The following is a 27,913-nucleotide window of genomic DNA, read 5'->3' on the forward strand; positions in this document are numbered from 1 at the left end:
ATCATGGCCTTAGGGCCTGTAATGGTAGAACTCCATCCGATATGAGCAGCGCACCTACTTTTAAAAGGGGCATGTCGATAAGCACTATTGATTACTTCTTGGTCGATGTTAGGTTGTGGCCCCATTTGGTAGATATGAAAGTAGAAGTGAGATGTGATAGTGACCATTTCCCCTTGCTCCTTACCCTTTCTGGAGAAATGTTCAGGAGAACACTTAACAACTATGCTACAACAATTCCGCCACCTTGCTGGAACAGCAAATTCACCAAGATTACTTGGCCAAAAGTGATGTCCAACCCTCACCATATTAGAGCAATATATCAGATTTTCTTAAATAGTTTGGCTGAGTACGAAGATCAGGCTGTGGGGAATATTAGGATTCTCAAAATACATGACAGCATGACTTCTCAGCTACGGGGGTTCTTTTATAAAACAAGGCGGTCAAAGCCACATGAAGGGAAAGGGGCACGCAAGGGATGGTTTGATGAGAGGTGCTCAAAGGCTAAGTCTGGGTTAAGAGTAGCAGTAATGTCTGGTTCCCAGGGGGAAATTAAACAAGCTAGGTCCCTATACAAAGTAACTTTGTCTAACGCAAAAAAGCGGTGGGAGGATTCCCTGTGGCAGGAATTATTAGATGCTTCCAGAGAGAAGAATAACAAGCGTTTCTGGGAACTTCTGTCTAAAAAAGAAAATGGAGGTAGGAGTTTTCCCAGCAACCATATTCAACCAGAAAGCTGGGTAGAGCATTTTACTACTCTTTATGCCCTACCAGAGGGCCCAATGGACACCAATGTGGTCCACTCTCCAACAAAATTGTTGGAATCAAATTCCAGCATGGCCCTCCAAGTGGAGGCCCAGTGTGTCCCTGAGGGTTGCCTCATCTTTAAAGTAGAAGAGACCCTTGAGGCTATAAATAGCCTAAAACCTGGCAAAGCACCTGGACCAGACAAGCTTCCTGGAGATCTTTATAGATCGGAACCATATATCTGGTCCTGGTATATTAATGCCATCTCAAATAGCATAGCTGCAGGGGGGCAAATTCCAGGTACATGGAAGGGGGCAGAGATCATACCCATTTATAAAAAAGGAAATGCTAATCTTCCAGCTAACTATAGGCCAATTAGCCTTATAGACAACCTACAAAAGATCTTTGCTAAACAAATTTTGCAGAGGCTAATCAATTGGGTTGAGGAGTACTAAATCCTTTCCCATTTACAGGCAGGGTTTAGTGCAAAAACTAGCACGATAGACCAGGTCTTTCGATTGGCCATATTGCATTGGAAATATGTTCTTGTGGCCAAGCAATGCCTGTATGTGGTATTTATAGACCTGCGATCGGCTTTTGATCTGGTCCCAAGAGCCAAACTGTGGGAAGTGCTGGGTAGATTGGGAGTCCCAGAGGATCTATTACTCCTGTTAAAACGACTACATGAGAACACTTATGCCCAAGTGAGGTGGGGTGAACAAGGCGAACTGACAGAGCGGATCCCAATTAGAAGGGGAGTTCGCCAAGGTTGTGTGCTAGCCCCCCTACTGTTTACCATATTTATTAACGAAGTAGTAAAGGCTGTGTCCATAGGCCAGAATGATGCCCCTTCCCTGAATACACAAAAAATCCCCATCCTGCTCTTTGCCGATGATTCACTCCTCATTTCTAAGACACCAATGGGGTTGCAAACCCTTGTTGACCGGTTTAACCAATTTTGTAGCGATCATGGGTTGGAGGTTAATATTAACTAAACCAAACTGATGGTGTTATCCAAGGGACCTAGGAAAAAATGTTCCATTCATATTGAGGGAGTACCGTTGAAGGAAGTAAGCTCTATAGATTACCTGGGAGTTAGGCTAACCAGCAAACTATTATGGGAAGAGCAGATTACAAAAAGTGCAGGGCTCCTACAACACAGAGCCTCATCTATATTGCGTTTCTATCAAAGCACCTCTACAAAAGTTGTTTCCCCAGCAATAAAAATTTATACAGCTAAGGCTCAAAGTGCAGCCCTGTACGGAGCGGAGGTATGGGGTTACGCTAACTGTAACAAGATCAGTGTGGGGGAAAACAATTTTGCAAGGGCTTTAACTGCATGTCCACGCACCACACCCTTGCTTCCATTATTTCTAGATCTGGGGTTAAGCCGAGTAGCAGATCTAGCTACTCTAAGACCTCTCCTTTATTGGATCAGGTTATGGATAACCCCCGAACTAGATATATATAAGACCGCATTACTCGATCTATTGAAATGCCAAAACGCTAATACTCTTCCCTGGATTCGCCATGTGGCCCATTGGCTTCGGCTATTGGGTCTGGGTGATTATTGGGAAAATCCCCATAAATTAGAGAGACGGCATAAAAACGTTTTAAAGTTAACCTATTGGTCTTATGGTAAGGATAACTACATAACTCACAAATCCCATGGTCGCTTAACTAATTCCTTCATTGATATTAAATGGTCCCCAAAGTTTGAATCCTATTTGGATGTTATACCGGATTTGCAGGGCAAGAGCTTATATGCAAGGTTTCGTTTTGGCTCTCTGCCCCTGATGTAATTGATTCATAGGTGGGGGTCGATTAATCTTCCCGATATATGCCCTGCCTGTGGCAGTACTTTCGAAACCATTGAGCATTTCATGTTCTTCTGCCCAGCCTATGCGATTCCGCGATTAAAATGGATCCGCAATATTTGCAGGGACATGGGATTCAAGAACTGCTCTTTGGCTCTACGGGTTCTAAAAAGCCATAATTCAGCCGACGTAATTCTTTCAGTAAGCAAGTATTTAGCAACAGCTTGGCGCATATGATGCCATCTCCAAAAAGTAATTTAAGGTCTCATCTCTTTTATAGATAAGTTTTAGAGTCATATGTGCAATTCAAGTTATTGTTTTAATGTTTTTACACCAATTTATAGATGTGCATTTATTTATTTACTTAAGAATTATTTATTATCTTGTTTTATGTGCTTTTATGGTCATTGATCGAACAAAGTTGGTGATGATGATGATGATGAATTATTGACCATGAGGTTTGGGCAGGGCTTTGGAATAGATTTTTCTCAGACAATATGTGGGTAATCATCCTGTGTTTCTGCTATTTTATCACTAGTGTTAGCCGCAAAGAGTTATTTTTATGCACCTGTCTGGTATTCGTGCCATTTTAACATGAATCCGATATCCATTTTAAGTTATTATATAAGCTTTTTATCACACTGTGCTTGTGTCTTTAATGACTTGACAGTGCCTAAATTTGCCTATATGATTGTGCCGGTAGTAGGCTCTCTTTGTCAAAGTATGCTATCTAAATTATCAATTATCAAAGTAAAAACAGAGGTAAAGACAGAAGTAAGGAGAGAAAGAGCGATAGAAGATACTTACTTGTAGATGGGGTCTAGGCCACCAGGGATGAGGCACAGGCAGGAGCCCGCAGGTGGAGAAGGGCCTCGAACTGAGAGTCAGGCAGACTATCAGTTCATCCCTAGAGACAGCAGCAGCAGGAGGAGCTGGAGAGGGCAACAGACTCTGGGCAGGAGGTCAGTGGTGGGGATTCTTTTTTTGTGGTACAGATACTAATACAGGTGCCGCAGCCCATTCTTCAGGCACCAGCGCAAGTGTGGATGCGACTGGCAACTTGCTGACTGCTTCTTTTATATATGTATATCTACACACACAGTACATAGTCCAATATAGTATGTTTTGAAAAAATGTCAGTCCCTCCTTTAATCCTGAAACATGTCTCCCTGACCGAAGTCTGCAAATGTGAAGGAATAAATAGATAATAGGATGATAGGATAGCCACAGGCACGTTAAGTTGGAGGCACTAACTTTCAAAGTGGCCTATTTTCTGTCTCCTTTCATTTTTATGTCTCGGCTTAGGCAGACCTATTGTTTCCAATATTCTCGTAATGGCCTTTGTGTTAGCACTTTACTTGTGAGTGGATAGTGATGTTGTCTATCTGAGTTGTGTGCTCCTGATTCAATGGCTTTCCTCCCTGTTCTTGTGTTTGTCCCAACCAGGAGCATTTTGGTCTCACAGTGTTCCATTTGGATGATTTGTATCCTTCCACTGCATATTTGAGATTACTCTGTTTCATTTTATATTTCAACACTCTATTAGAGTGCTTGTTTCCCTACTGTTTCTCCCTTCTTTTTCTGCCTCTTCATACCTATTGGCCTTTTCATCATTTCCCCTTTCCTCTGCTTGGCTTTGCCACTGCTTTCAGCTTTACTAATGCAATGTAATAATCTCATGACTGATGAGATCATGAACATTCACAATGAGATTATGGCTTTAATTCAATCATTTACAATTATACTGACAGATAAAGGATGGTGTTGTGTGTTTGAATGTTCATCCTTGTTTGACAAGGTGTATTACATGACCAAGTTGCAAACATCCCAAGCTAATAATTAAATTGTATGTGTATTTGATGGATCTGTTCCCACAATCTAAATACATAAACAACTAATAACCAGGAAAAAGACAAATTAGGAAAATAAGGACTGTGGAACCTTGTGAAGGGATTTTTGATAAGAAAGGTGCACAATTACAATATTTTTGAAAGATCCTAACATAGGGTAATGACGCCTCGAAACATGCATCACTGAACAGGTAAGGTATGTCCAGTTCTAGATGCTATAAGGGGCTTAAAGGGAAAGCAGTTCAGCAGAGAACAACGAAGCTAGTATTGTAGGATCTTATTGGATAAACTGCCTGAAATTTTACAGTTGTTAGTGTCAGGCTACTGCTTGAAACGCTAGTACTAGGGAAGTCAAATTGACCATTAAACTCTAGAACCAAAGGTGTGACATCCATTTACCTTAGAAGTTACAAACAGTACTGAATGAAGGTGATGCCCCAAGGTAACGGGTGGATGCAAAGATAGTTGATACTTTCAAGAAGCATTCTAGAGATTCCTTAAAAAACTACCACCCATAGATTATTTTGCCAGGATTTGTAGGAATATTTTTGGGATACACTGAATCATGGTTGTTGAAAGATACCTCTCTGACCTTCAAGCTGGCTTCGTGAGGGATGTGGGTTCCATCAAGCATGTCCTAAAGCAGTATTTGGCAACAATGGCAAAGTTTTACAAAAGGGGTAGCTTATACTTTGTGAATGGGGGTCTAAACTGCTTTTGATAGTGTTGATAAGAATATAACGTGGAGCACTCCAAGGGAGTACTAGAAAATATCATGATATGCCAAGGATTCCACTATGACACAGGCCTGAGACCACAAGGAGGTTCCCATTTGGTAAGGTAGTTTTCCAGGTGTGTGTTCTGCCACATAAATTATTCGGAATCATCATAAATAATGTTGCCCTTGAAGTGCTATTTGTAAGAGCTGATGTACAAAATGGGATAATCTCCAATCCTCTCATTTATTCCTTGGTGTTTCACTAATTTTATGACTGCAGTGAGGCTTGAAAAGGCTATTGAATGGCTCAAGTTTTTACTGTAAAAAACAGGGACTTAACAAAAAATATTTTTAAAAAACTGATTGACAGTTGTGAATGCAGTTACTATTACATTTTAGATCCAGGAGGGACAAGGAAGGTGGAAGGAAGTAATTTCTTGTAATTGTGCATCTGCCCTACAGAAAATGACACGTGGAAAGCACAGTTAAGACAGAGTGAACCAGCCATATTGAGAATTAACAAATTCGGATGAATGAGAAGACACTCCTGAAACCTCTAGTGTTCAGGTGGCATGGCTTCATCACTTTGTGTAGAATTATGAGTTACTGTTTGCCTTTGATTTTTAAAGAATTTGTTTTAAAGCAATATTAGGCCGTCTGTACGGGACAAACAATCGTACACGGGGAATCGGCCCTTTTGGGTTCCATAAAGAAGGCCTCTAGAGGCAATTAAAATTATGTCGACCCCTACACCTAAGCTAGCAAGATCAAATAGATTCGTTGATGACAACCGATGCTAATGACCAATAGTGTTTCAAGTATGTTAGAACCAACTTTAAAACTGTTTGTCTCAAGGAATTATGGACTGCCGGAGATTCTTGCAACATCATTACATGCGCTAAAATTGTGTCATTCGACCTGTTAAGAAGGAGAGCAAAATATTTAGACATGAAACAGTTAATGAGGCAGGGTAACTTGAAGTCATTTTGGGAGAGAACAGGGTCTATTCACCTCGGTTTTGAAAATCTTCGCCTTTAAATTAGCATTGAGATAGTGATGTTGCATGAAGTGCTGATCCCAAATTTCCAGTAAGTAGCCTGGGAAATAAGATACCCCACAATGAAGGTAGGTAATAGAAGGTGAAGTTTTAATACAGGAAGACCTCCGCCTCTTCCAGTGAGGGCTAACTGTTCTCGAACTGAAAAAACTATTACAATTCACCCACAACTTTCCAATGACCAAGGTTCCTCCCCATGCCACCACGCTTCTTCCCCTTTTCCAGAACAACTTCACTAAGAACGGTAATAAGAATTTATATACTTTGGGGAGTATCACCTAACTGGAAGATATGGAGATGAAGGAAAATAAGACCACAGAACATAACATGGAGAAAATAATTAGGATATGGTGGAAAATAAAAAAAACACTGTGAGGATTTTGGTATCCTATAAGATATGGCTGTGGGGGCTTATATTGCAGTACACTCACAAATACCATCTTGGGTCCAGTCAGACTTGTTTACTTAAATTCAAGCTCAAGCCTGGGTAGCTGTGGCTGCGAGCTTTAAGGCTTAGCAAAGGAACTATGGGCCATATTTATACTTTTTGACGTAAACCAGCGCCGGCGCTGGTTTGCGTACAAAAATGTACCAACGACTAACGCCATTCCTACGCACCAGGCGGGTGCCTTATTTAAGGATTGACGTTAGCCGGCACTGAGGGCTGGTCAGAGTAAAAAAAATGACTCAAACCAGGCAGCGCCGGCGTAGGTGAAAATGGGGGTTGTGCGTCAAAAAATGGTGCAAGTCAGGTTTGAGTAAAAAAAAACATGGCTCAAACTGGACTTGCGTCATTTTTTGATGCATAACCTCCATTGAAATGACTCCTGTCTTAGCAAAGACAGGAGTCATGCCCCCATGCATAATGGCCGTGCCCAGGGGACTTCTGTCCCCTGGGCATGGTCATTGGGCACAGTGGCATGTAGGGGGGGCCCAAGTTAGGCGCCCTATGCCACTTTAAAAAAATAAAAAAAGATACTTACCCCAACTTACCTATACCTATCTGGGATGGGTCCCCCCATCCATGGGTGTCCTCCAGGGGTGGGCAAGGGTGGCAGCAGGTGTCCCTGGGGGCAGGAAAGGGCACCTCTGGACTGCTTCCATGGTCAGAGACCATGGAAGTGAGCCCATGGGTCCCTTAACGCCTGCCCTCACCCAGGCGTTAAAAAACAACGCACAGCAGGCTGGGTGCCGTTTTTTAAGGCCCGCCCCCCTCCTGTGTGACAAAATGACGCCGGAGTATAAATAAGGCGCACAGGCCTTAAAGTCATTTTTGGGACGGGAACGCCTACCCTCCATGTCATTAACGAAAGGCGGTTTCCAGCATCTAAAAAATGATGCACACAGAGGATTTTTGACATCCGCGGGGTCTGGCATCATAGTATAAATATGGGGCAAGGTTTGCGCTGAATGTGCGTCAAAAGTTTTGACGCACATTTGGCGCAAACAGAGTATAAATATGCCCCTATATTTAAAGCATTTAACAGCACCAAACAATGAAATAAGAAAGCATCTTCACAAGAAACAAAGACACCAATTTATAACAATAGATTATATTTTTATGAATTTTTAGAGACCAGACTTAGATACCACTCCTGGGTCAGGCGGACAGTGCAACTTTTGGCTGTTTTGGATTTGTCCTCCTGGGTGTCTGGCAACTGGTAGCAGCAAAACTTCTGCAGTAGCTACTAACTTGTCGGTTTGGGTTACTTCAGCTCTTTGGTCCCTGGAGCTGGTTCCAGGAAATCAGCCAATTGATCCTTGGAGTGACTGCTGTGGTTTGCAGCCAGCAATCAACTTTTCCCTGAGCCAGGAGCTTCCGGCACAGTCCAAATTTTGCTAGCCCAAAGTGCAGCGGTGCAGTCCTATGAGAGTACAGCCTCACTTGTGTGGGTCCAAGGGCAGCTGGGCAGTCCTTCTTCAGTTGTCTCTCCAATTCCAGCATGATCTGAGGATCAGAGTGGCAGAGGTGCCTTATTTATCCCAGGAAAGTGCCCTCAGGGGACCACAGCGTCACTAGCCAATGGGGTACTAGGTCCCCTCCTCCTTAGTGGTAAAGTTCCTGTGATGTGTGGTATCTGGCTATCCCAGAGTGCCACATTCTTACCCCTTTCAAGATGGCACAACTCTTCCTTGGTTGTTTGGAGCTTGGTAGCCCACCCTAGAGGTGTGCCTACTAGAGGGCTACACGCCCATGGCAGAATTGGCTTGGAGGTAAGTTTTCCCTCCTTGATCCTGGGTCCACTTTCTCTGCAGGAACTAAAAACATCCTGCTCAGGGGTGTTGGCGCTGATTTCCTCGCAAAGCTGGCTTCAACTCTGAAGCTCACCTTTTGAGCTAACCCCCCATGTGGCCTTCCTGGGGGAGGAGGTGACACCTCACTCCATGGCAACTATCTTTGTTCCTACGCTAGCGAGTCATTCACTTGTCTCCCCAGGTAGTAAGAAAGCTGTGTGCCAGGGCCATTGTGAGGCTGCTGGGCTAACTGGAGTACAGAGTGGCAGCCTTCTAAAAGTTATTTACCTTTAATAGTGTTATTAAATTCAACCTGGGCATCAGGTCAGGTTTAATGCCATGATTAATATGATACCTTACATGACCCAGTTATTCAGTTCCATTCAGAATTTAGCCGGATTGGTGTGCCAACCGGTAACCCTGTGATAGCCGATGGGGCTACTATCTTTATCAACAGCAAAACGATAATTTAGAAGTGTTGCTGTTAAAACGTGTTACCTATATATGTCTTACTTAACAAAACACAGCTCCCTACCATAGGTCTTGGTAGGCCTTCTTTAGTGGAGACTTGAATATAGTGTTAAGGAACAGTGTGACTTTGCAATTGGTGTGAACTGGCAGTGAAAAAACGTTCCTTCCAGTCTGCAGTGGCAGGCCGGGGGCCATTTTGTACTTTGTCACGCTCAGAATGGCACAAACAGTGCTGCAGCCCTGAGTGGACACTCCACCTTACAGGCTCTGGGTATCCTGGGTACCATGTACGAGGCATGTATAAGTAATTGAGTCCTTGCCAATTGTGACCATGATGCACCACCCCCTGACCTGATCGCCTGCAGCATATGAAACAACTTTAGTGGATAGTTTGACATTATAAAACCACTCCTCGTTTCAATATGCCACTCCTCCCTCTTCCTGCACCTATCCTGGACAGACACATTGACACAACCTTTGGATCACGTCATCCATTTGGGAGACAAACACTGCCAGGTTTTCTGCCTCTAAACATCTCAAAACGTGATCAACTGATGGATGGATGAGAACACCTCCTATGAGTAAACAGTCTTTTCTTCAGCTCATCAATTTATGACAGCATATTCACACTAGAAAGTTGTATTCTCTCTTTCAGAGTCTTGCTAAAGTATTCTACCACCCAATTTGTTTCGAAATGGTAGATATAGGAAAATCTTTATGTTCAATACCAAATGCCCCCAGATACTCGTCCTCCTCCTTTGAGCATCTTTATTGTCTGGCTTGCACTCCTTTACCTCGTCACAATATACAAGCGCAGAGAGGGAATCTGCTAAAAAAATGTCAACATCTATTCTATGTGGTATTCTATCACAAAGTTGAATTCCATAAGATCAACCACCCATCATCCTATCTCAGAGGATGCCAAATCCAAACTCTTATGCATAAAAATCTCCTTCAAAGGTTTATATAGCCAGTTCTCACAGTAAATGATATTCCCCACAGAAAATGTTTGAATTTCTTCAAGGCACAATATGGCAAGAGCGTCTTTCTGAACGAAAGAGTTGTTATTTTCTGACCCTCTCAGTGATCTTGATATAAAAGCCATGGTCACTTCTCTTTTTTCTACCTGCATTTCTCAGATCCTCCTTTACGCCATTTAACTCATTTTCAGTCTATAAAATCCATTTAAAAATAGCCCTTTCTTCAGAAAGTTCCTTGTGTGACTAGATTTCTCCAACACACTTTTCACAAACCGACTGTACAGCTCCAAAATTATTAAGGGAGGCACAAACCCTCCTTGCTCTTCATAGCCATCAGTTTACTAATAGAGGCAACTAGACCTTTCTTTGATGGTACCCCTTCTGCCTAAATCTGGTGGCTGAAATTGTTTATATTAATATTCCTAAAACAGCACTTATTTGCTCTGTGTTACACCTTTCTCCCCAAACCTTTCCTTGGACTCACATTGTCCTTGTTGTCCGCACCTAAATCTCACATTCTAAATACCCAAGCCACTCTAACAGCAGAATATTGTTGCTCCTCTACCACAAACACTTGTGAATTTTCCCCAACAACCAACATGTTCTACACTTGATTGGCACTTGACAAAGCTTCACTTAAGGGAGGTTCATTACTGAACCACAGATCATCATGCAGCCTCTCATCCTTTACAATATAACACAAACTCATCATGTATATATTTATATATATATATATATATATAAATCAAAAATGCGGTGCGGTCTAATAGTGCACCAACAAGCCGCACAATATCCAAAAGTTCGGACTGAATGAAAAAAGGAACACAATTGCAAAATAAATGCAATAGATAATCGTTGGCTCTATTTATTTAAAGAAAGTTCATGAATGAAACGGCACTTGAAAAATCATATACAAAAACGATTGAAGCAATAAAGTGCCAAAAGCAAAAACAAACAACTCACACACGCTGTCCCGGCCAAATGTCAACGCGTTTCGGCGAAAGCCTTCAACTGGACATTGGCAGACATTTTTAGATCCATCTATTTAAATGTTCTAGTCCTTCTTCAGTCTTCAACAACCTAACTAACCAAATGTGCAAAATGTGCAAAAAAGCGGCCATCTTATAATGTCACAATGTTTATAGTGAACTTATCTATTAAAGTCCAAATACTTAGGTCAAAAGCCCACCTATTCCATTTGATATATCCACTATGATCCCTTATATAAACAATTCCTTTAAAGAGTCTTGTTTATGCATTTTTAAGCATTTTTAAGCATTTTTTAAAAACATTTTTTGAACATTTTTTAAACGTTTTCTAACCATTTTGTGAAAGAGACCTTTTGAACATTATTGAACATCCCACATTGAAATTGTTAACAATGATATACAAAAAGGTATATTATGTTTGTACTCTTTTTCTCTTTCTTTTCTTCCTTTCTTTTACAAAACTATACATATTTTCTAACATCACTCTTAAATATGCTATATATATATAAATAAATTAATCAATCAAATTTTTCTCAATCAAATTTTTACATTTTTAAATGCAATCAATATAAATATATGATTAAATAAATATATAAATAGTAAATGATTCCCACTTTTATATTGAAAGGGGCTGATAAGAGAAACAGTAAAACGGATCAATTTCAATAAATAGATAAATATAAATATTATCATGATTGATGCCGATAAAATGTCTCAATTTATCACAACAATGTATTAGTTTCATATATGAAATAGAATTTATAAATAATCTGCTAAAGGAATTGTAACCTTATCCAATGTTAATAATGTATCAATAATGGAAAATCCAACTGTAAACAAGGCCCTATAGTTCAAACTGATCTCTATATATATGAGCAAAAGGAGAAGGAAAAAGGGACCAAAAAATTGAAATGGACATATAGTAGACCGCTTTTCAATCTCCCAAAGTGCTAATAAAAAATAATTTCATTCTAGTGTATAAAATAGTGATGAAGGTGAAAAGGACAAGTAAAAAAATATACATAATCCTAAAAATATCTATGTCATAGTCCGGTGTCTATAATCATCATCAGAGAAATTTATCCTAATGGTAAATGCCCCTGAATGTACCTAAAAATTCCATTGTATAAATGAATAGAGACTGTGAGCATTAGATTGATCAAAGATGTACATGGAGTTCTGCATCCAAATTGTGTCCCCACGGATTTTCGGAACCTAGTAATAAAATCATTTTTGATTCAGTTTGTCTTAACAGCGAAGTTCTATTGCCTCCTCGAGGGTTGTTAGCAATGGTTTTTATGCCATAGAAAGTCAGAGAACTACAGTTGCCTTCATGAACATCCCAAAAATGTTTGGCTAAGGGGTAAGATGGATCACGATTTTTAATGGCTCTGAGATGTTGTAAAAACCTCACTTTGAGTTTGTGAATGGTGCTGCCTATATATATATGCCTCCATGAGCCTACCAGATCTGTACGTTGCAGCCAGTTTCCTCAAACTGATTATATAATCCTCTACTGATTCACCCATGCACAAATTTTCAGAAGCGTTCCAGTATAAAAACAATTATAGCATTTGCGTTAAGAATTTTTCAATTCTATTAAGGACACGGAGGCAAGGATTATGCTTCTCTTTCTTCACTTTCAATTATTTCAGCAGCCAGTTAGAAATTACAATAACAATAAACTACAAATCACATGAATTAACATGTCATGTGACAACCATAGATTATACACCCTGTATAATGTGCACAACATAGTATCAGCTCCTCTTTCTTTGCAAGAAGTCAGAACATTAACAAACACCACCTGAGAGTGGAAAAAACTAACAAACCATGAAACCTTGTAAGTCCCAGAACTACAATTCCAGACAAAATCTCCAAATGGACAACCCAGCATTGAAGAGCTCAAACACAGGATCCAAATCCGTGGGTACTTCCTTTGAGATCGAAAGAGGATCATTTATCATCATTCCCTGTAAGAAAGGAAAATAAAGGCCAAGCCATAAATCTGAACCAGAATCACTAAATCTCTCCATACAGAAAGAAACAGGGAGGGAAAGCACCATAAAGAAAATATCAAGCACAGGAATATCACATGATAAACAAATACTTGTAAAAGATCATATCAATTAGGGTGCAGGTGGGATAATCCTCACCTCCGTGTCCTTAATAGAACTGAAAAATTCTTAACGCGAATGCTAGAAAAAATGTTATTCTATGTCAGGACTCGAGGCTCTGATTATGCTTGTTTATAGCTGACCCACAAAAACAGAAGCAATGTCAGCAGTAGGTTTACAGTATAGTAGAGAGATTTAAACGTAGATTCTGACGACCAGTCGGCCACCTTTAAAATGTCTTCTATCCTGGGACCTAAGGCAAAGTACATAGACTCCATGACCCCTCTTGTAGAGTGGTCACCAAATTTTGAAATGGCAATACCTGCCTTGCTCAAGAGTCATCGTACCCACCTAGCCAAAGTGGCTATTATAACCCGATAGTATGGTTTCACAAGTGAAATTTACAACTGGCCCCATATCAGAATGAAACTCTGCCGTACGTATCTCATAAGCCTTCAAACACTGCACCACACAAAGCTTAGGATTATTCATGCAACTAGGGTAAGTGACCAATTTGGAATTGCACTTACTTTGGCGAGAAATGGAGAATGTCACTCCATTAGGGGAAAACAACTCTACCTACCAAGTCCAAGGCCTTTACATCAGAGACTTGTTTGCACAGTATCAAACACCACAGCATAGTGAGCTTAGCAGAAAGCCACTTCCTAGAGAGAAATTTGTCAGTTGACCAGGATTCTAGAAATCGTAGAACCACATTGACATCCCAAAGGGTGGAATAGCAAGGATGAGGAGGATTAGACAACCAAATGCCCTTCAGAAGTTTACAAACAATGGGCAATTTCCCCACGGGTTTACCCTCCACCGGTAAGTGTCCTGCTGAGCTGACTGATCTATAATTATTGACAGACCTGTAGGCCAAACCACACTACGCCAAAGAAGATAAGAAATTCAAGGCCAGACTGCAATCTGCCCAAGAGGGATCTGTGTTCTGTGCATGACACCAAGAACACCACAGTCTCCAAGCAGAAGCATACCGTTTATGGGTGCTGGACGACCAGGCTTGTGAAATGAAATCGCTACCCTCCTGCGAAAGACCTGGGAGGCTCCATCTTTTCCTGAAAGTCTCCAATCCACTAGCGAGAGATGTTTCGATAAGACCAAAGGACGTGGAAGGCCCATCAGATCCAGAAAGAGATTCCACCTGTGTGGAATCAGCACCAGAGGGGCACAGCTCAACTCCAGAGCCACCGGGAACCACGTTTGGGCTCTCCAAAGAGGGATCAGCAGAATGAGATCTGCTTGCTGATAACAGGTCTGAGCCAGAACCCTGGGGATCATCAGAAAGGGAGGAAAGGCTTAGCCCTGAAACAAGAACCAATCCTGAAGAAATGCATTGGTCTCCAGAGCCTCCAGATCCAGTCTCCAACTGAAAAACCTCTCTAGATGTGACCTGAGGCAGGAGGCAAGGGGATCTATGGAAATAGGGCCCCAGAGAGCTTGGAGAACTCAAAAAACCTTTGGGTGCAGTCTCCAATCGCTGTAGTTCTGCAGATGGCGAGATTGTCAATCTGCCACAGAATTGCTCTGACCTGGAAGATATTGCGCTACTACTGAGATCCTATGTTGCAGGCAAATATGCCAAACATCCTTGGCTATCTCCACCAGAATATGGGATTTTGTCCTGCCCAGCTTGTTGACATATCTCATGCTGAGACATTGTCTGTCCAAATAACTATGCAACAATCTGTCTTGATCTGAGAGAGACTTTGGATCGCAAAAGGACCCACAAGGAGCTCCAAACAATTGATATGAAGGTCCAACTCTGTCCTGGACCAATGGTCCCCTGTGGATACTGGGCCACAACAAGCCCCCCACCCTCAAAGGCTGGCATCTGACGCTATTACAATCTCCGGAAAGGACCCAAAAATCGCCCTGCCATTCCAGGCTTCCATATGATCCAGCCACCATTGCATCTCCGTCTGAGCCTCCTCTGAGAGGGGGGGTCTGATCTATATACCTGAGACCCTTTTGAAGATGGGAAATCTTCGAACGCTGTAGGGCCCTGTAGTGAAGGGATCCCAGAAAGATTGCCTGAATCGAGGAAAATAGCAGGCCCACCATGCGAGCAATGACCCTCAATGATACAGTCTGTCTGCACAACAGCGACCTCAATTCCCTCTTAATGGAGTGAACCTTTTGAGGAGAAGGCACTAACTGAGCTAGTGAGGAGTCCACTTGAAAAATCAGGAAGTCCATTCGTTGAGAAGGCACCAAGGCCGACTTCTGAGCATTGACAACGAAACCCAGATCCTGAAGGAGAGGGATCTACCACTCCAGGTAGGTGAGAACAAGACGGGGACATTGTGCCATAATGAGGATGTCGTTGAGGTAAATTATCAGATGAACACCACTTGCTCAGAGGTACTCCGCTACCGGCCGCATCACCTTTGTGAAGCACCAAGGGGCCGACGACATGCCAAAGGGAAGGAATTTGTACTCATAACATCACCCTTTCCAGAGGAACTGGAGAAACCGACGATGAGGAGGAACGATAGGGATGGTCAAGAACGCATCCTTTAAGTCTGAACAAACCATTCAGTCTCTTTCTTGAAGGATGCCTCTCAGTAAGTGAATGGCCTTCATCTGGAATTGGCAGTAAATGAGCCATCCATTGCATTCTTTGAGATTCAGGACTAGGCGAGAGCCACCACCCTTTTTGTCACCAAAAAGATAGGGCTGAGAAAACCCAGCTGGTGGGTAAAACTCTCGACTATGGCACCGTTGCGTAAAAGCTCGGAAATCTCTGCGCAAATGAAGATGTGATCTCGAAGGGAAAAATACATCGGAGGAGAGGCAAGTTGGGAGGGGGAAACTGTAAAATTCCAGCCTGTAACCCTGGACAGTCTCTAACACCCAAGAGTCTTGAGTTATCTTGTGCCAAGCGTGCAGGAAAGACCCAGTCCTGCCCCCTCAAAATAGCAGTTGAAGTGGAAATTAGGTTCTCCTGCAGATCCTGAATCTTGGTAACAGGCTTGACTACCTCTGGACCTCCCTCTCCGGAATCTAAAGTGGCCTGCTGGGGGCCGGGAGGGATAAGAGGTGGACAAGGATGAACTGGAGTCCTGGTAACCCCCTCTACCCTGATGATAAAAACCTCACTGAGGACATTGGTTATAGCTGCAGCCGAAGGCTCACACTCGTTAGCGTTTGGTCCCTCTAAAAAGTGGATGCAGTACCTTCTTAATAGAACCAGGGGCTTTGTCCAGATTGGCATAAGTAGCTGCAAATTTGGAAAGCTTCTTGAGGAAAGAAGAACCAAAGAGCGAACCCTGGGCCAGGGGTCCAGACTCAGAGGAGGCGAGATCCGCCAGTTTGGGATCCATTTTTATAAGTATGGAGCGGCAGCGCTCACTAGAAATTGCACAATTAGCGTTCCCTAAGAAACACAGGGCCCTTTGAACCCAATCCACAAGGACTTTGGGATTGATAATATTCCCTGACTCTTTAGCCTGAAAACCCAGCTCTAGGATATTTGTTAAGGGTCAAGCAACATCCAGGAGTTTGTCCTGGCATCCGCACCAAGCTCGGTCAATGCCTTTCTTGGGGTCCTTAGAAAATTTCTTAAGGTAAGTGACATGGTAGGGTCAATTTCTGGAGTCTCAGTCACCTTAGACAGAAAATCTGTCCTGGGGTATTCAGATCTCAGACGCGATCGTACCTCCTTCTTGAACCCATGGCGAATATGGCATGCCACATAATCTGGTACTTCGGCTGGAGGAGTCCAAAGTGTGGGCCTGGGGTGTATTATGTCCTCAGGCTCAAAGGTAAGTACCTATGGGGGGTTCAGGGCTTCCTCTGCGTGATGTGTCTTCTTACGCTTACAGGGAGGATCCTCTCCCTGATCAGAGGTGTAAGTGGATAAGGAGGAGTCAGAATCCTTGCATGCCTTGGTCTTTGGGGTGGAAGAGGAGGCGTTCTAGTTATGTTCTTTGGCAGATCTGCTGAGTGGGGATTTTTATCCCCTTTGGAGGCTTGGGTAATGCAAGACAGGGAGGACTCCTCACTACCCTGAGGCCCCGGGAAGGGAATACAACCCTGTTGCTCAGCAAAGCCAAGCAGATGTTTCATAGGCCGAATAGCCTGGGCCAAGGCTCGATTCACCGTGTGGCGAACCCCAGCATCCAGTGCATAGACAAAGTCCTGTACAAAAGACCCCGCAGGATCATCATAATAGCATTCATCACCCACTCCCTCATCGTATTTAGCCATGCTGACAGAATGTAACTCCAGAGGAGCAGTCAGATGAGGTAAACCAATTCAGCAGGGCAGGTAGCAAATCAACCCTTGTATACCAATGGTGAATACAAATATGAAGTTCGAGCGTGGAGGGAGCTCTGCCCTCAGACAAATAGGCAAAGCCTAGTACAATTTAGTCTGTTGCAACCCCAAGGCAATGGAGAGCTAAATGCTTGACGAGGGCCTGGAGATCGATTACACATGTCTCAGCATGTTCACCGCAAATGAATGAGACTGGGGAGAAAGAAGGCCGGTAAATAGTGCATGCTCGCAAATATTCAGATCTTATAAGCAAAATAGAAAGAGGACTGTGTTGCCGAGCAGCGCATCCTCATTCCCCTGATCCCGCTCCTCAAAACAAATTCAGATGTGGCACAAGCACCGTGGAGGAGATGGCTCCCAACGGCACACGGCCACAGAACGGGGACCGTGCTGAATAGCTGTGCACAGAAGGGGATGATCAAATGTGGCACGGGAGCCGCGCTCGGGGAAAAGAAAGACTGGCAGCTGTATTGACCCTTCGTGTGCTGATGCATTTGATAACGCGTCCCTTTATGACTAATTTATACACTCGGAGACTCGCTTTAGGCCAATGAATCTTTCGACCCTGATTGAAGACACCTTAGGACGAGATAGCTAATCAACATGTCAATCAATATTTCAATAACGTCATCAACATTTATTATAACAAAACAATTCACTTTAGTCAAAGACATCTAATAAGACTCAGGACACCACCATGACCTTTCAGTCATGAATAACCACACCAGTTTAGTATGTTATGTGATATTTATTCCCTATTGATTACAATTCTACTAGCAAGTTTATTAATCTCATAACCAAGAAGTACAATAGCATAGTCACAATATGGCAATTCTGATAAGATTTCATCAAAGCAAGAATCACAAATATTAGAACATAACACGGCGTCAGCAGAGAATAACCGAAGCAGAGTAATGTTAGCGCATTGTTCAACAAAGTATAGATTCAGTCATTTGTCCATTTGCGTCTGTTTAGTGAACCCCTTAACTAACCTCAAATTAACATTGGCATGTTGGACTTCATGCAAAACAATTTAGTAACATCAATTTGGAAAAACCTCTAACTATGGTCTCTGTCAAAAGTAGCAGTTGGTACCTAGAAAGGAAAAGCAAACAGACAACCATAACATCATTGTCATATAGTTACCCTCCGTATTGGGTCAGCATTCAGATTCTGTCTTCGTCCTCAGGACACCAGTTGATTTGCCATCTGTCAGGAACTCAGCTCAGCCAGGAAGGGCAAAAGGGTACTTCCCTCATAAGGAGGTAAAGTATAAATGGGCAATATAAGGGCAAGGATGGTTCTAAGTAAAATTAGCAAGTCACTAATTAAAGTGACAAAGGGCCTGATTCTGACCCCGGCGGTCACGGACCGCCGGGGCCAGGGTCGGCGGGAGCACCGCCAACAGGCTGGCGGTGCTCCGCAGGACATTCTGACCGCGGCGGTTCAGCCGCGGTCAGAACAGGAAAACCGGCGGTCTCCCGCCGGTTTTCCGCTGTCCTGCAGAATCCTCCATGGCGGCGCAGCTTGCTGCGCCGCCATGGGGATTCTGACACCCCATACCGCCATCCTGTTCCTGGTGGGTCGCCTGCCAGGAACAGGATGGCGGTATGGGGTGTCGTGGGGCCCCTGGGGGTCCCTGCAGTGCCCATGCCAATGGCATGGGCACTGCAGGGGCCCCCGTAAGAGGGCCCCACAAAGAATTTCAGTGTCTGCTGAGCAGACACTGAAATTCGCAACGGGTGCAACTGCACCCGTCGCACACCCTCCACTCCGCCGGCTCCATTCGGAGCCGGCATCCTCATGGAGGGGTGTTTTCCACTGGGCTGGCGGGCGGCCTTTTGGCGGTCGCCCGCCAGCCCAGTGGGAAACCCAGAATCACCGCAGCGATCTTATGACCGCGGAGCGGTGTTCTGGAGGGGGGAACTCTGGCGGGCGGCCTCCGCCGCCCGTCAGAGTTAGAATGACCCCCAAAGTGTCTGGGTCATAGCAAATCGCATCAGCATCTCCCTCTCCTAGTCTCCTATTCTCTCCTGTTCTCCTGTCTCTCCTGTTCTAAACTACTTACTTGTGTCAAGGGGTTTTATCCCTTTTCCAATGTCCACTCCCCTAAAAGTTCATTGGTTAATGGGTTGCACCCCACTATCTCCATCCAATAGAATTTCCATTATCTCATCAAATTTGTCACCCTATAACTGTTCTCACGTAGTTTATTGGTCCTTATGATTGACGTCTTCAGGGGGGTAGAATGTCCGGTATGATTTCATCCTCTCGTGGTTCTTTGCACATGTTTAGTCAGTGGCTCCATTGTCTGTACCAGTTCAGGCGACCTTGTACCAGGTATAAATCTACACTGTTGCATTCAGCTAAAATGTTTCTACAAGCAAGTAGAATTTCATGAGAAGGGATCTACTACAGTTACATTCAGCTTTTAGCTTTGGAAAAACAAGAGTTCATGTCCTTCAGCAAGTCAGCACACTGCACGTTAGAAAAACCCATTTAATATGAGAGCCAGGCAGCTAGGCCTCGACTCATGCTAACTAAGGCCTAATGATTTATTAGCAGAACTTTAACATCATAACCTATAATAATTAGTGTAAACTATGTCTTAACATAATAATTCATCATTATTAGTAATTTTCATTAGTCCCCGAATACACTGGTGGCTACTCCGTGTGGGCACATTTCAAGCATGCGTTTTGCAAAACACATTAGTACATTTTCTATGTGGCATTATTATACATTAGTTCATAAACATTTCATGTTAATATTGATTATATAAGCTACGCTCTCTCAGTCCCTCCTCTGATGACACTTGTCATCACACAAAATCTTTCCCTTCACAACCTCTCATTTTCTTTAAATTTCGCATCTCAATTTCTTCTTGTCTATGGGATCTTTCCGAAATTTCTTTGAACATTTCCTCTTTTTCCTTTTTTTCTTTTCTTTTATTACGTTTTACCAAATCTCTTTTAATTCTTTTATAAATTTTGCATGATAACCACAGTCCCAACAGGCAAATTAGAACAATCAGTATACCCCCTATTATTTTTGCAAATACCCCATTCCAAATGCTACTAAACCAATTCCCTACTTTGGTAATTCCTTTCCCAACCTTTTCCCACACTCCAGGTTCTTTCAGCTCTTTAAAATCTGCACTGTCTCTTGTTAAGTTAGTAAGCATACTTCTAATCTTCCTGCTGTTATCTGATATGAACGCACAACAATGGCGCTCATTAAGCATCTTACAGACTTCTGCAGTCTTTGCTAAAAGAATGTCTAAAGCAAGCCGGTTTTGAAGAGTCATAGCCCTCTCCACAGCAAGTTCATTATCCATCAGGAGTATAGCCCCTGTGAAGTTTGTCAGCATGTTATCCACAATAGTAGACAACTTTCGAATCTTTATGGAGTTTAAGATAACCCCTACTGAAGGAATTATGGCTCCAAATATGTCACCTACGACAGCAGCCGCTGTCTCTCTCTTTCGTCTAACATGATGTAATTCATACATTTTAGGAATTTGCTTTAAGTCATCAATCTGATAAATCTTTGGGAAAACTATTCCCAAATAACATGTCCCATACCATCCTTTAGGAAGATGGTAATAAGCATTTAGTCCACATATATAATAGATCCCAGGGATCGCTGGATCCTGTCCATTTAACATGAACATCCACATACTCTGAAACAAAAAAACATGTCTGCATTCACTCGTTCCCACAAACAGGGTATCAAGCTCAGATTTTGGCCTATATATGCAAAGCCTACCTGCATGCAGTGCGTCTATAGCTAATTTGCCCTGTGTCTTTATTGCGGTGTAAGCATAATCATTTCCAAACGTGCGTTTCTCTAAACCCTTTTCTAGCCTTTCTTTCAGTGCCTTGCGCCTATCATCAGTGTGATCTAAGAAGCTCTTTTCTACAGGTGTTAGTAGGCAGGTTAAATTATTGCGATGCGCATAAGCTGCTAAATGTCAGTGTCGACTCAAAGAAACCCCTAACTAATTTTATGCTGTGCTCTTTAGCTAATTTGTTTAGAAACTCAATCACGGGCACAAAAGAAAACACTACATCTAAATTAGAATAGAAGTATTGCACATGTTCTTGATTATAGAACCTTGTTAATAGCAAACTACAACTCATCCCGTAAGTTAAGGCAAACTATGATAAGTAACCCCTTCTTGTACTGATGAGGGAATCTTTGTGCACATAACAATTTCTCGCATCCATTGTGTCGACACACTCATTCAGCAAGCAATAGAAGACGTTAGTAGATAGTGCCCCTTTTGAGTTCGTTCCCTCATGCAAATATTTAGTATCCCGCTCAAACTTTTCCCATGGTGTTAGTGTAGCAGTTTCAGGAGTTGAAGCATTGTTAGTCACTTTCTTATCCACCAATGGCATTCCCACAATCACACTTATGATTATTATTGCACACATAACTCCCACACCAACAATCAAACATGCACGAGTCCTACCCTTACTACTATTATCTCTAGTGTAACTCATGATCTGTACAGAATCAGAAGGTAGATTATTATAAAACAAACAATCAACTTGAGGACGATATAAAAGCTCTTTTTTTTTTTCTTCAATGCAAAATCTCTTTTTTTCCAGCAATTATTTACAGCATTTTCACTCACTCCAGGACCCTTTGTCAAATCAGGTTTAGCAGTTTGTCATAATCGGTTTTTCAGAGTCAATTCAGGTTATCAGTGTCACATCCGGTAATTTATCAGTCTATTTTCTCAGCTTTTCAGCTTTTTCAATTATAATTTTAACACAGTCTCTTTCTAATGTTGAATTCAGGTGCCGTAGTATTGACCTGGAACCTCTCTATCAAAACAAAATGCTGAGAATTCTTGTTGCCATTCAGCTGATGTTGCATACGCCCATTCAGGACCTGCGTACCTTCTGTTTGCGACTCTCTTTCTTTTCAGTCTGCGGTCACCCTGCAGCTCTCCTTCACTGAGATCTTCTTTCCTGGTTGTATCAACTTCCTCCTCTATTGTGTCACTAGGGATCACTCTTTCCCCTGCAGCTTGTGTCTCTGGCCAGTTATCTCCTTTAAGTGTTTTTCTTCTCCTTGGCCTTTCAGGACATTGAACAGTGCTCTCCTCTTGTGCTACAGTGTTTTCTCTTGATGGATCAGCAAATGGCTCAGGAGGAGTCAGAACGCCTCGACCTCCTTCTGTCATACCTCCTTCGTCTTCAGGGTCTGTTATGGGTTCAACTTCAAACCTGTATCTGTCTGCTTCGGGGAGAACCTCTTCTTGTCTCCGTTCCCCTGTTGCCTCGGCTGAGATAGGCTCTCTGTCACATCTCTGGAACTCGTTTACTGTTTGAGGGACTAAGCCGTCCTCAGCAGGCTCTCCTTCAGTCTCAGTTCCCCTTTGAATATTCTCCGGCCCAGAGACTTCCTTCTCTGCAGCTGTTGTTTTGGACAATTCAAGTTCCTCATCAGTTGGACACGTCACCTTCTTTGTGTGACTGGCATGTATCCAATTTGGAAGACCTGCACATTGAACCGCTGTGGTAGTTGTCAGTATTACTTGATATCTCCCCTTCCAACGTGGCTCCAGACACGACTTCCTCACGTGCTTATTGACAACAACCCAGTCACTGGCTTTCAGGGTGGGAGCTGGATCACTTATCGGTGACAGTGTAGTGGCCTCCACCTGGTTAGAGAAAGAGCGGACCATGTCAGCCAGACCCTTGCAGTAGTCCAACACCATATCATCCGTGATATTCACAAGAGCATTTGCAGGCACTGCGGGCAATCTCATAGCTCGACCTGTTAGAATCTCGTGGGGAGACAGTCCTGTTTTCTTGTCAGGTGTGTTTCTTAGTGACATCAGCTCTAAGGGCAATGCATCTGGTGATTTCAAATTTGTAGCTGCGCACATCTTTGCCATTCTCGACTTCAGGGTACCATTCATTTGTTCCACTAGTCCTGATGCTTCAGGGCGATAGCTACAGTGCAACTTCTGTTTAATGTTCAATGCAGCACACAAGAGTTTAATCACCTCATTGTCGAAGTGTCTGCCCATATCTGATTCTAAAGAGATCAGAAACCCGAAACGTGGTATTAGTTCTCTAAGCAGCAGTTTTGCTACTGTGAGGTTGTCATTCCTACGTGTGGGGTAAGCTTCAATCCAGTAACTGAAAACGCACACAATCACCAACACATATCTCAAACCTCCACACACAGGCATCTCAATAAAATCCATCTGCATCCTGCTAAACGGACCTCCAGCTCTCCCTATGTGGCTCACGGTCACCACGGTCCCTTTCCCTGCATTCATCTGCTGACAGATGATGCACCTGTGACAGATAACCTCTGCAGCTTGTCTGAATTTCGGATTGAACCAATCAATTTTGAACAACCTGATCATTGCGTCTATCCCAACGTGTGCTTGACCATGGTAAAACCTTGCAAACTGTGACAAAAGACTATTTGGCAAAACCATTTTCTCCTCCTCTGGGACCCACAAGTCATCAGACCTCTGTACGCATTGCATTCTCTGCCAGGAGAATTTTCCTCTCTGCTGGCACGTCCTTGCAAGGATTTGAACTTGTCTAAAGTGTCATCTATTCTCAATGCAAATTCTGCACATTTCATTCTCTGTTTCAGGTAGCAATTCCCACTGATCTTGAAATGATATACAGTTCAATGCACAAAACCTTGCGACTTGATCTGCATATCCATTTCCCATTGACACGAAGTCTTGCGACTTAACATGGGCATTGCATTTTACCACAGCAATTTCAAGAGGTAACTGAATCGCGTGCAACAAATCCTTAATTTTCTCGCCATTCTTCACTGGAGAACCAGAAGAGGTCATGAAACCCCTCTTTGACCATAGTTGGCCAAAATCATGTACAATTCCAAATCCATATCTGCTGTCAGTATAGATAGTAACTTTCAGGTTTTTAGCTGCGTGGCATGCCCTAGTAAGAGCAATTAATTCTGCCACTTGTGCAGAGTACACTCTTTCGAGCCAGGAAGCTTCTAAAATACCGGTGATTGTACACACGACAAACCCTGCTCACAGTACTCCCACCGAGTTTCTCAAGCATGAACCATCAACAAACATAATGTAATCATTTTCCTCTAATTGAGTATCTTTAATATCAGGTCTTGGTTTGGTGCATAGATCTGTTACCTCAAGACAATCATGTTCGACTTCCTCAGCATCATCAATGTTTACATTTTCAATAGGAAGCAAAGTTGCTGGGTGCAATACAGTACATCGTTTCAAGGAAACATTAGGAGACCCCAGTATAACTGTCTCATATCTTGTAAGTCTTGCATTCGTCATATGCTGTGTCTTGGTTCGGGTCAACAGGATTTCAACTGAATGAGGGGCCATTACTGTTAGGGGATGTCCCATCACTATACCTTCACACTGAGTGAGGCTTTGACCAACTGCTGCAACTGCACGCTGACAACCTGGTAAGGCTGCTGCGACTAGGTCCAAAGTAGCTGAAAAATATGCTACTGGGCGGTTTGCAACTATAATACCTGTGTCAGGACAGACAAAGAACAAGCATCACGTTCATGACAAAACAGTACAAAAGGGTTCGGGTAATCAGGCATACCTAAAGCTGGTGTCCTGCACATACTTTCCCTCAGTTCCATGAATGCCTTCATTTCTGCCTTGGACATGGCTATAGTGCCCGGGCCATTCTGGACTTCCTTAACCGTCAACTTCACTAAAGGTTTAGAGATAATCGAGAAGTTGGGGATCCACTGACGACAGTAGCCCACCACTCCCAGGAACATCCTGACATCTCTCTTTGTTGTCGGGGGATTCATCTGCAGTAAGGCTGTCACTCTCTCTTTGGATATTCTCCTAGAGCCCTTTTCAATCAGGTGACCTAGATACTTCACTTCTTTCTGACAGTATTGCAGTTTCTTTGGGGACACTTTGGCCCATATTTATACTTTTTTAGCACCGCATTTGCACCACTTTTTGATGCAAAAACGGTGCAAACTTCCAAAATACAATTATATTTGTAAGTTTGCGCCACAAGGCTTTTTCAGACCCATTATTGGCGAATTACATGGGCTGCGCAATACCTCTTTCAAAACCCCTTGTTTCACAAAGTCTGCAATTATCTGCGTCACTTGTATAAGGACATCTTGTGCCATATGAAACTGCGGTACCCGGGGAAACACTGCATTTGGCTTTACCTCTACTCCTTTTATTAGCCCTACTTCCTTTACTGTCAGGTCCCACACCTTTTCTTTCACCGTTCCCTGAAAGTCAGCTGGTAAATTGTTCACTGTGAACATTGGGAATAAGGTGATCAAAGGGTATTCCTCATTTACCATTTCCGTCTCTAGCTCAGAGATCTGAACATCGTCCCCTTCATCATCACTGTTTGTCTGTACCTCTATTCCATCGTTGGAACTGGTAATTGAACACCTCGTTTTGCACAGTAAGTCTCTTCCCAGTAGGGATACGGGACTCGAATCACAGACTACAAATTTATGTAATCCCTGGAAGTTACCAATCTCAACTTGAACCGGATCTGTAATCGGGTTTGTCAGGAAATGATTTGCTACTCCTACCACCCTCATAGTACGCCCCGAAAGTAGCAACTTCAGAACTTTTGCACTTCTGACTGTAGAGCGTGTAGCTCCTGTGTCAACCAGAAATGAAACCTTATGTCCCATCACCTTTCCCTCTACATAGGGACCACTCTGATCTACTTCTAAGGACACCGCAAGCCTGCACTCCTCATTGTCTGAACAATCATCCGACCATTCATCGTTTATTCCATCCTCACCACGCAATGGGAACTGTTGTACTGTGTTATGTTTACTCATTGTTTGACCTGTGACCTGTTGAGGAAGCATCACATGTTGCTGTCCCATTGGAGCTAATGGTATCTGCATTTGCTGTCGAGGTACCATGGGAATCTGCTGTTTCACTTGTTGCACCTGTGCTGGTTGGACATGCAACATTTGTATCTGCTGCATGGGCTGTAACCCCTGCATCTGAACCATGTTATTCTGGAAGTTCTGATTTTGTCCTCTCACTTTTGGACCCCTCACATTTTGAAATGTACTGACATCATTGCTTTGTTGAACAACACCATCCTGCACCACCATTGGACATTCCCGCTTCCAGTGCCCTACACCCCCGCACGCGTGACATGGCGACACCTTTTTCATCCCTTGCACATCATTCTGAACTACAACAGTATTCAAGTCTGGACCCCTGTTCACAAAACCTCCACAACCTCGTCCTCTCGGTTGCGCCTGAAACATTCCATTTCCCTGCAGTTGCTGCTGTACAATCTGCTGGATTCCATTTCCCTGCATCCCTGCCTGCGCTGCCTTAATCTGCATCACCATCACTTTCTCCTTCAACTTTCTCTGTTTCAATTCAATCTCGTCACTGCAGTATTTCACATGCTGCAACATCTCATCAATCGGCTTCGCTTGCCAACAGATCAAATCATTCTTAATCATCTGACTAATCTCTGGTCTCAGCCCTTCAACAAATCTGAACACAAGATGATTCATGTCTTTCGGCTGAATGACTTCAGTGCCACTGTAATGTTTGAACGCCTTTAACAACCTCTCATAGTAAGCATGAATCGACTCCTTGGCCTCCTGTGATGTTCGATCGATTTTCTGCCAATCAGTAACCTTCGGCGGCACTTTCTGCTTCAGGAACTCAATCACTTTATGATAGTACTTCATCACCTCTTGTGATGGTGCTCCAGTAACCTTATCCCTTGGCGGCTCCTCTGTCGGCCAGTCCACACCTTTCTTGCACTCAAGCCATAAGTCAGGTGGAACTATAACCTCAAACAGGGTATTCAATTCCTCCCAGGGACATTTAGCAAGTTTCACAAACCTGTCTGTCTGCTGATACCACTCTATCGGTTTCTCACTTAACCTGGGATAATCATTTGTGAATGAGAGGATTTCACCTCTAGACCACGGTACATGGACTAAAACTCCTCCAGCTGTTTCCCTCATTGGTAACATCTTTATGTCCCTGTGTCCGGTGCGGTTTTAGCCTGCTTTGTCTCCGGACCATCACCTTTCTCTTTATCTCTCTTCTTTGCCCATCTGCCTTCCCACTTCTCTAAGTCTCCTCAAATCTGAGCACTCTGCAGTATTTTCTTGAGATGTGCTTTCATCCCGGTAGATCTCATGTGTTCGAAGTCTTTAGGCTCAAAGTCTAACCTATAACTCCTCTTCAAATGTTTAGTACTTTCTATATCTATGCCATATTTATCTGCCAGGTTTGCCAATCTCTGATGCACCTTGCTCACTTCTCTGGTTATCTTAGGGCATAAGTACCTCAACTCTGCTTCTGTGTATGATTCTAATCTGTTCACTCCCATTGTCCCGTCTACTAGTTCTGCAGCTTCTACACCCAGTCTCACAAAATTCAAGTATTCGTCCCTTTCTGACCTTTCCGCGGACACTGTAGTAGTCTGCGAAGTGTTGAGCTTGTCTAACCACTCATTCAGTTGTTGCGCTTTTAAGCCTTGCAACGAAATGTTTCCAGACTGCACCATGGGTGTCTGTGTCGTATTCGTACTCATTACCTGCTTGGCTCAATGTCTCAAAAGGAACCCCAATCGGACTGAAATCTAGCAAGGATCTA

The sequence above is a fragment of the Pleurodeles waltl genome, chromosome 8 (assembly GCF_031143425.1).
Source record: "Pleurodeles waltl isolate 20211129_DDA chromosome 8, aPleWal1.hap1.20221129, whole genome shotgun sequence".
In the NCBI taxonomy this organism is placed as follows: Eukaryota; Metazoa; Chordata; class Amphibia; order Caudata; family Salamandridae; genus Pleurodeles; species Pleurodeles waltl.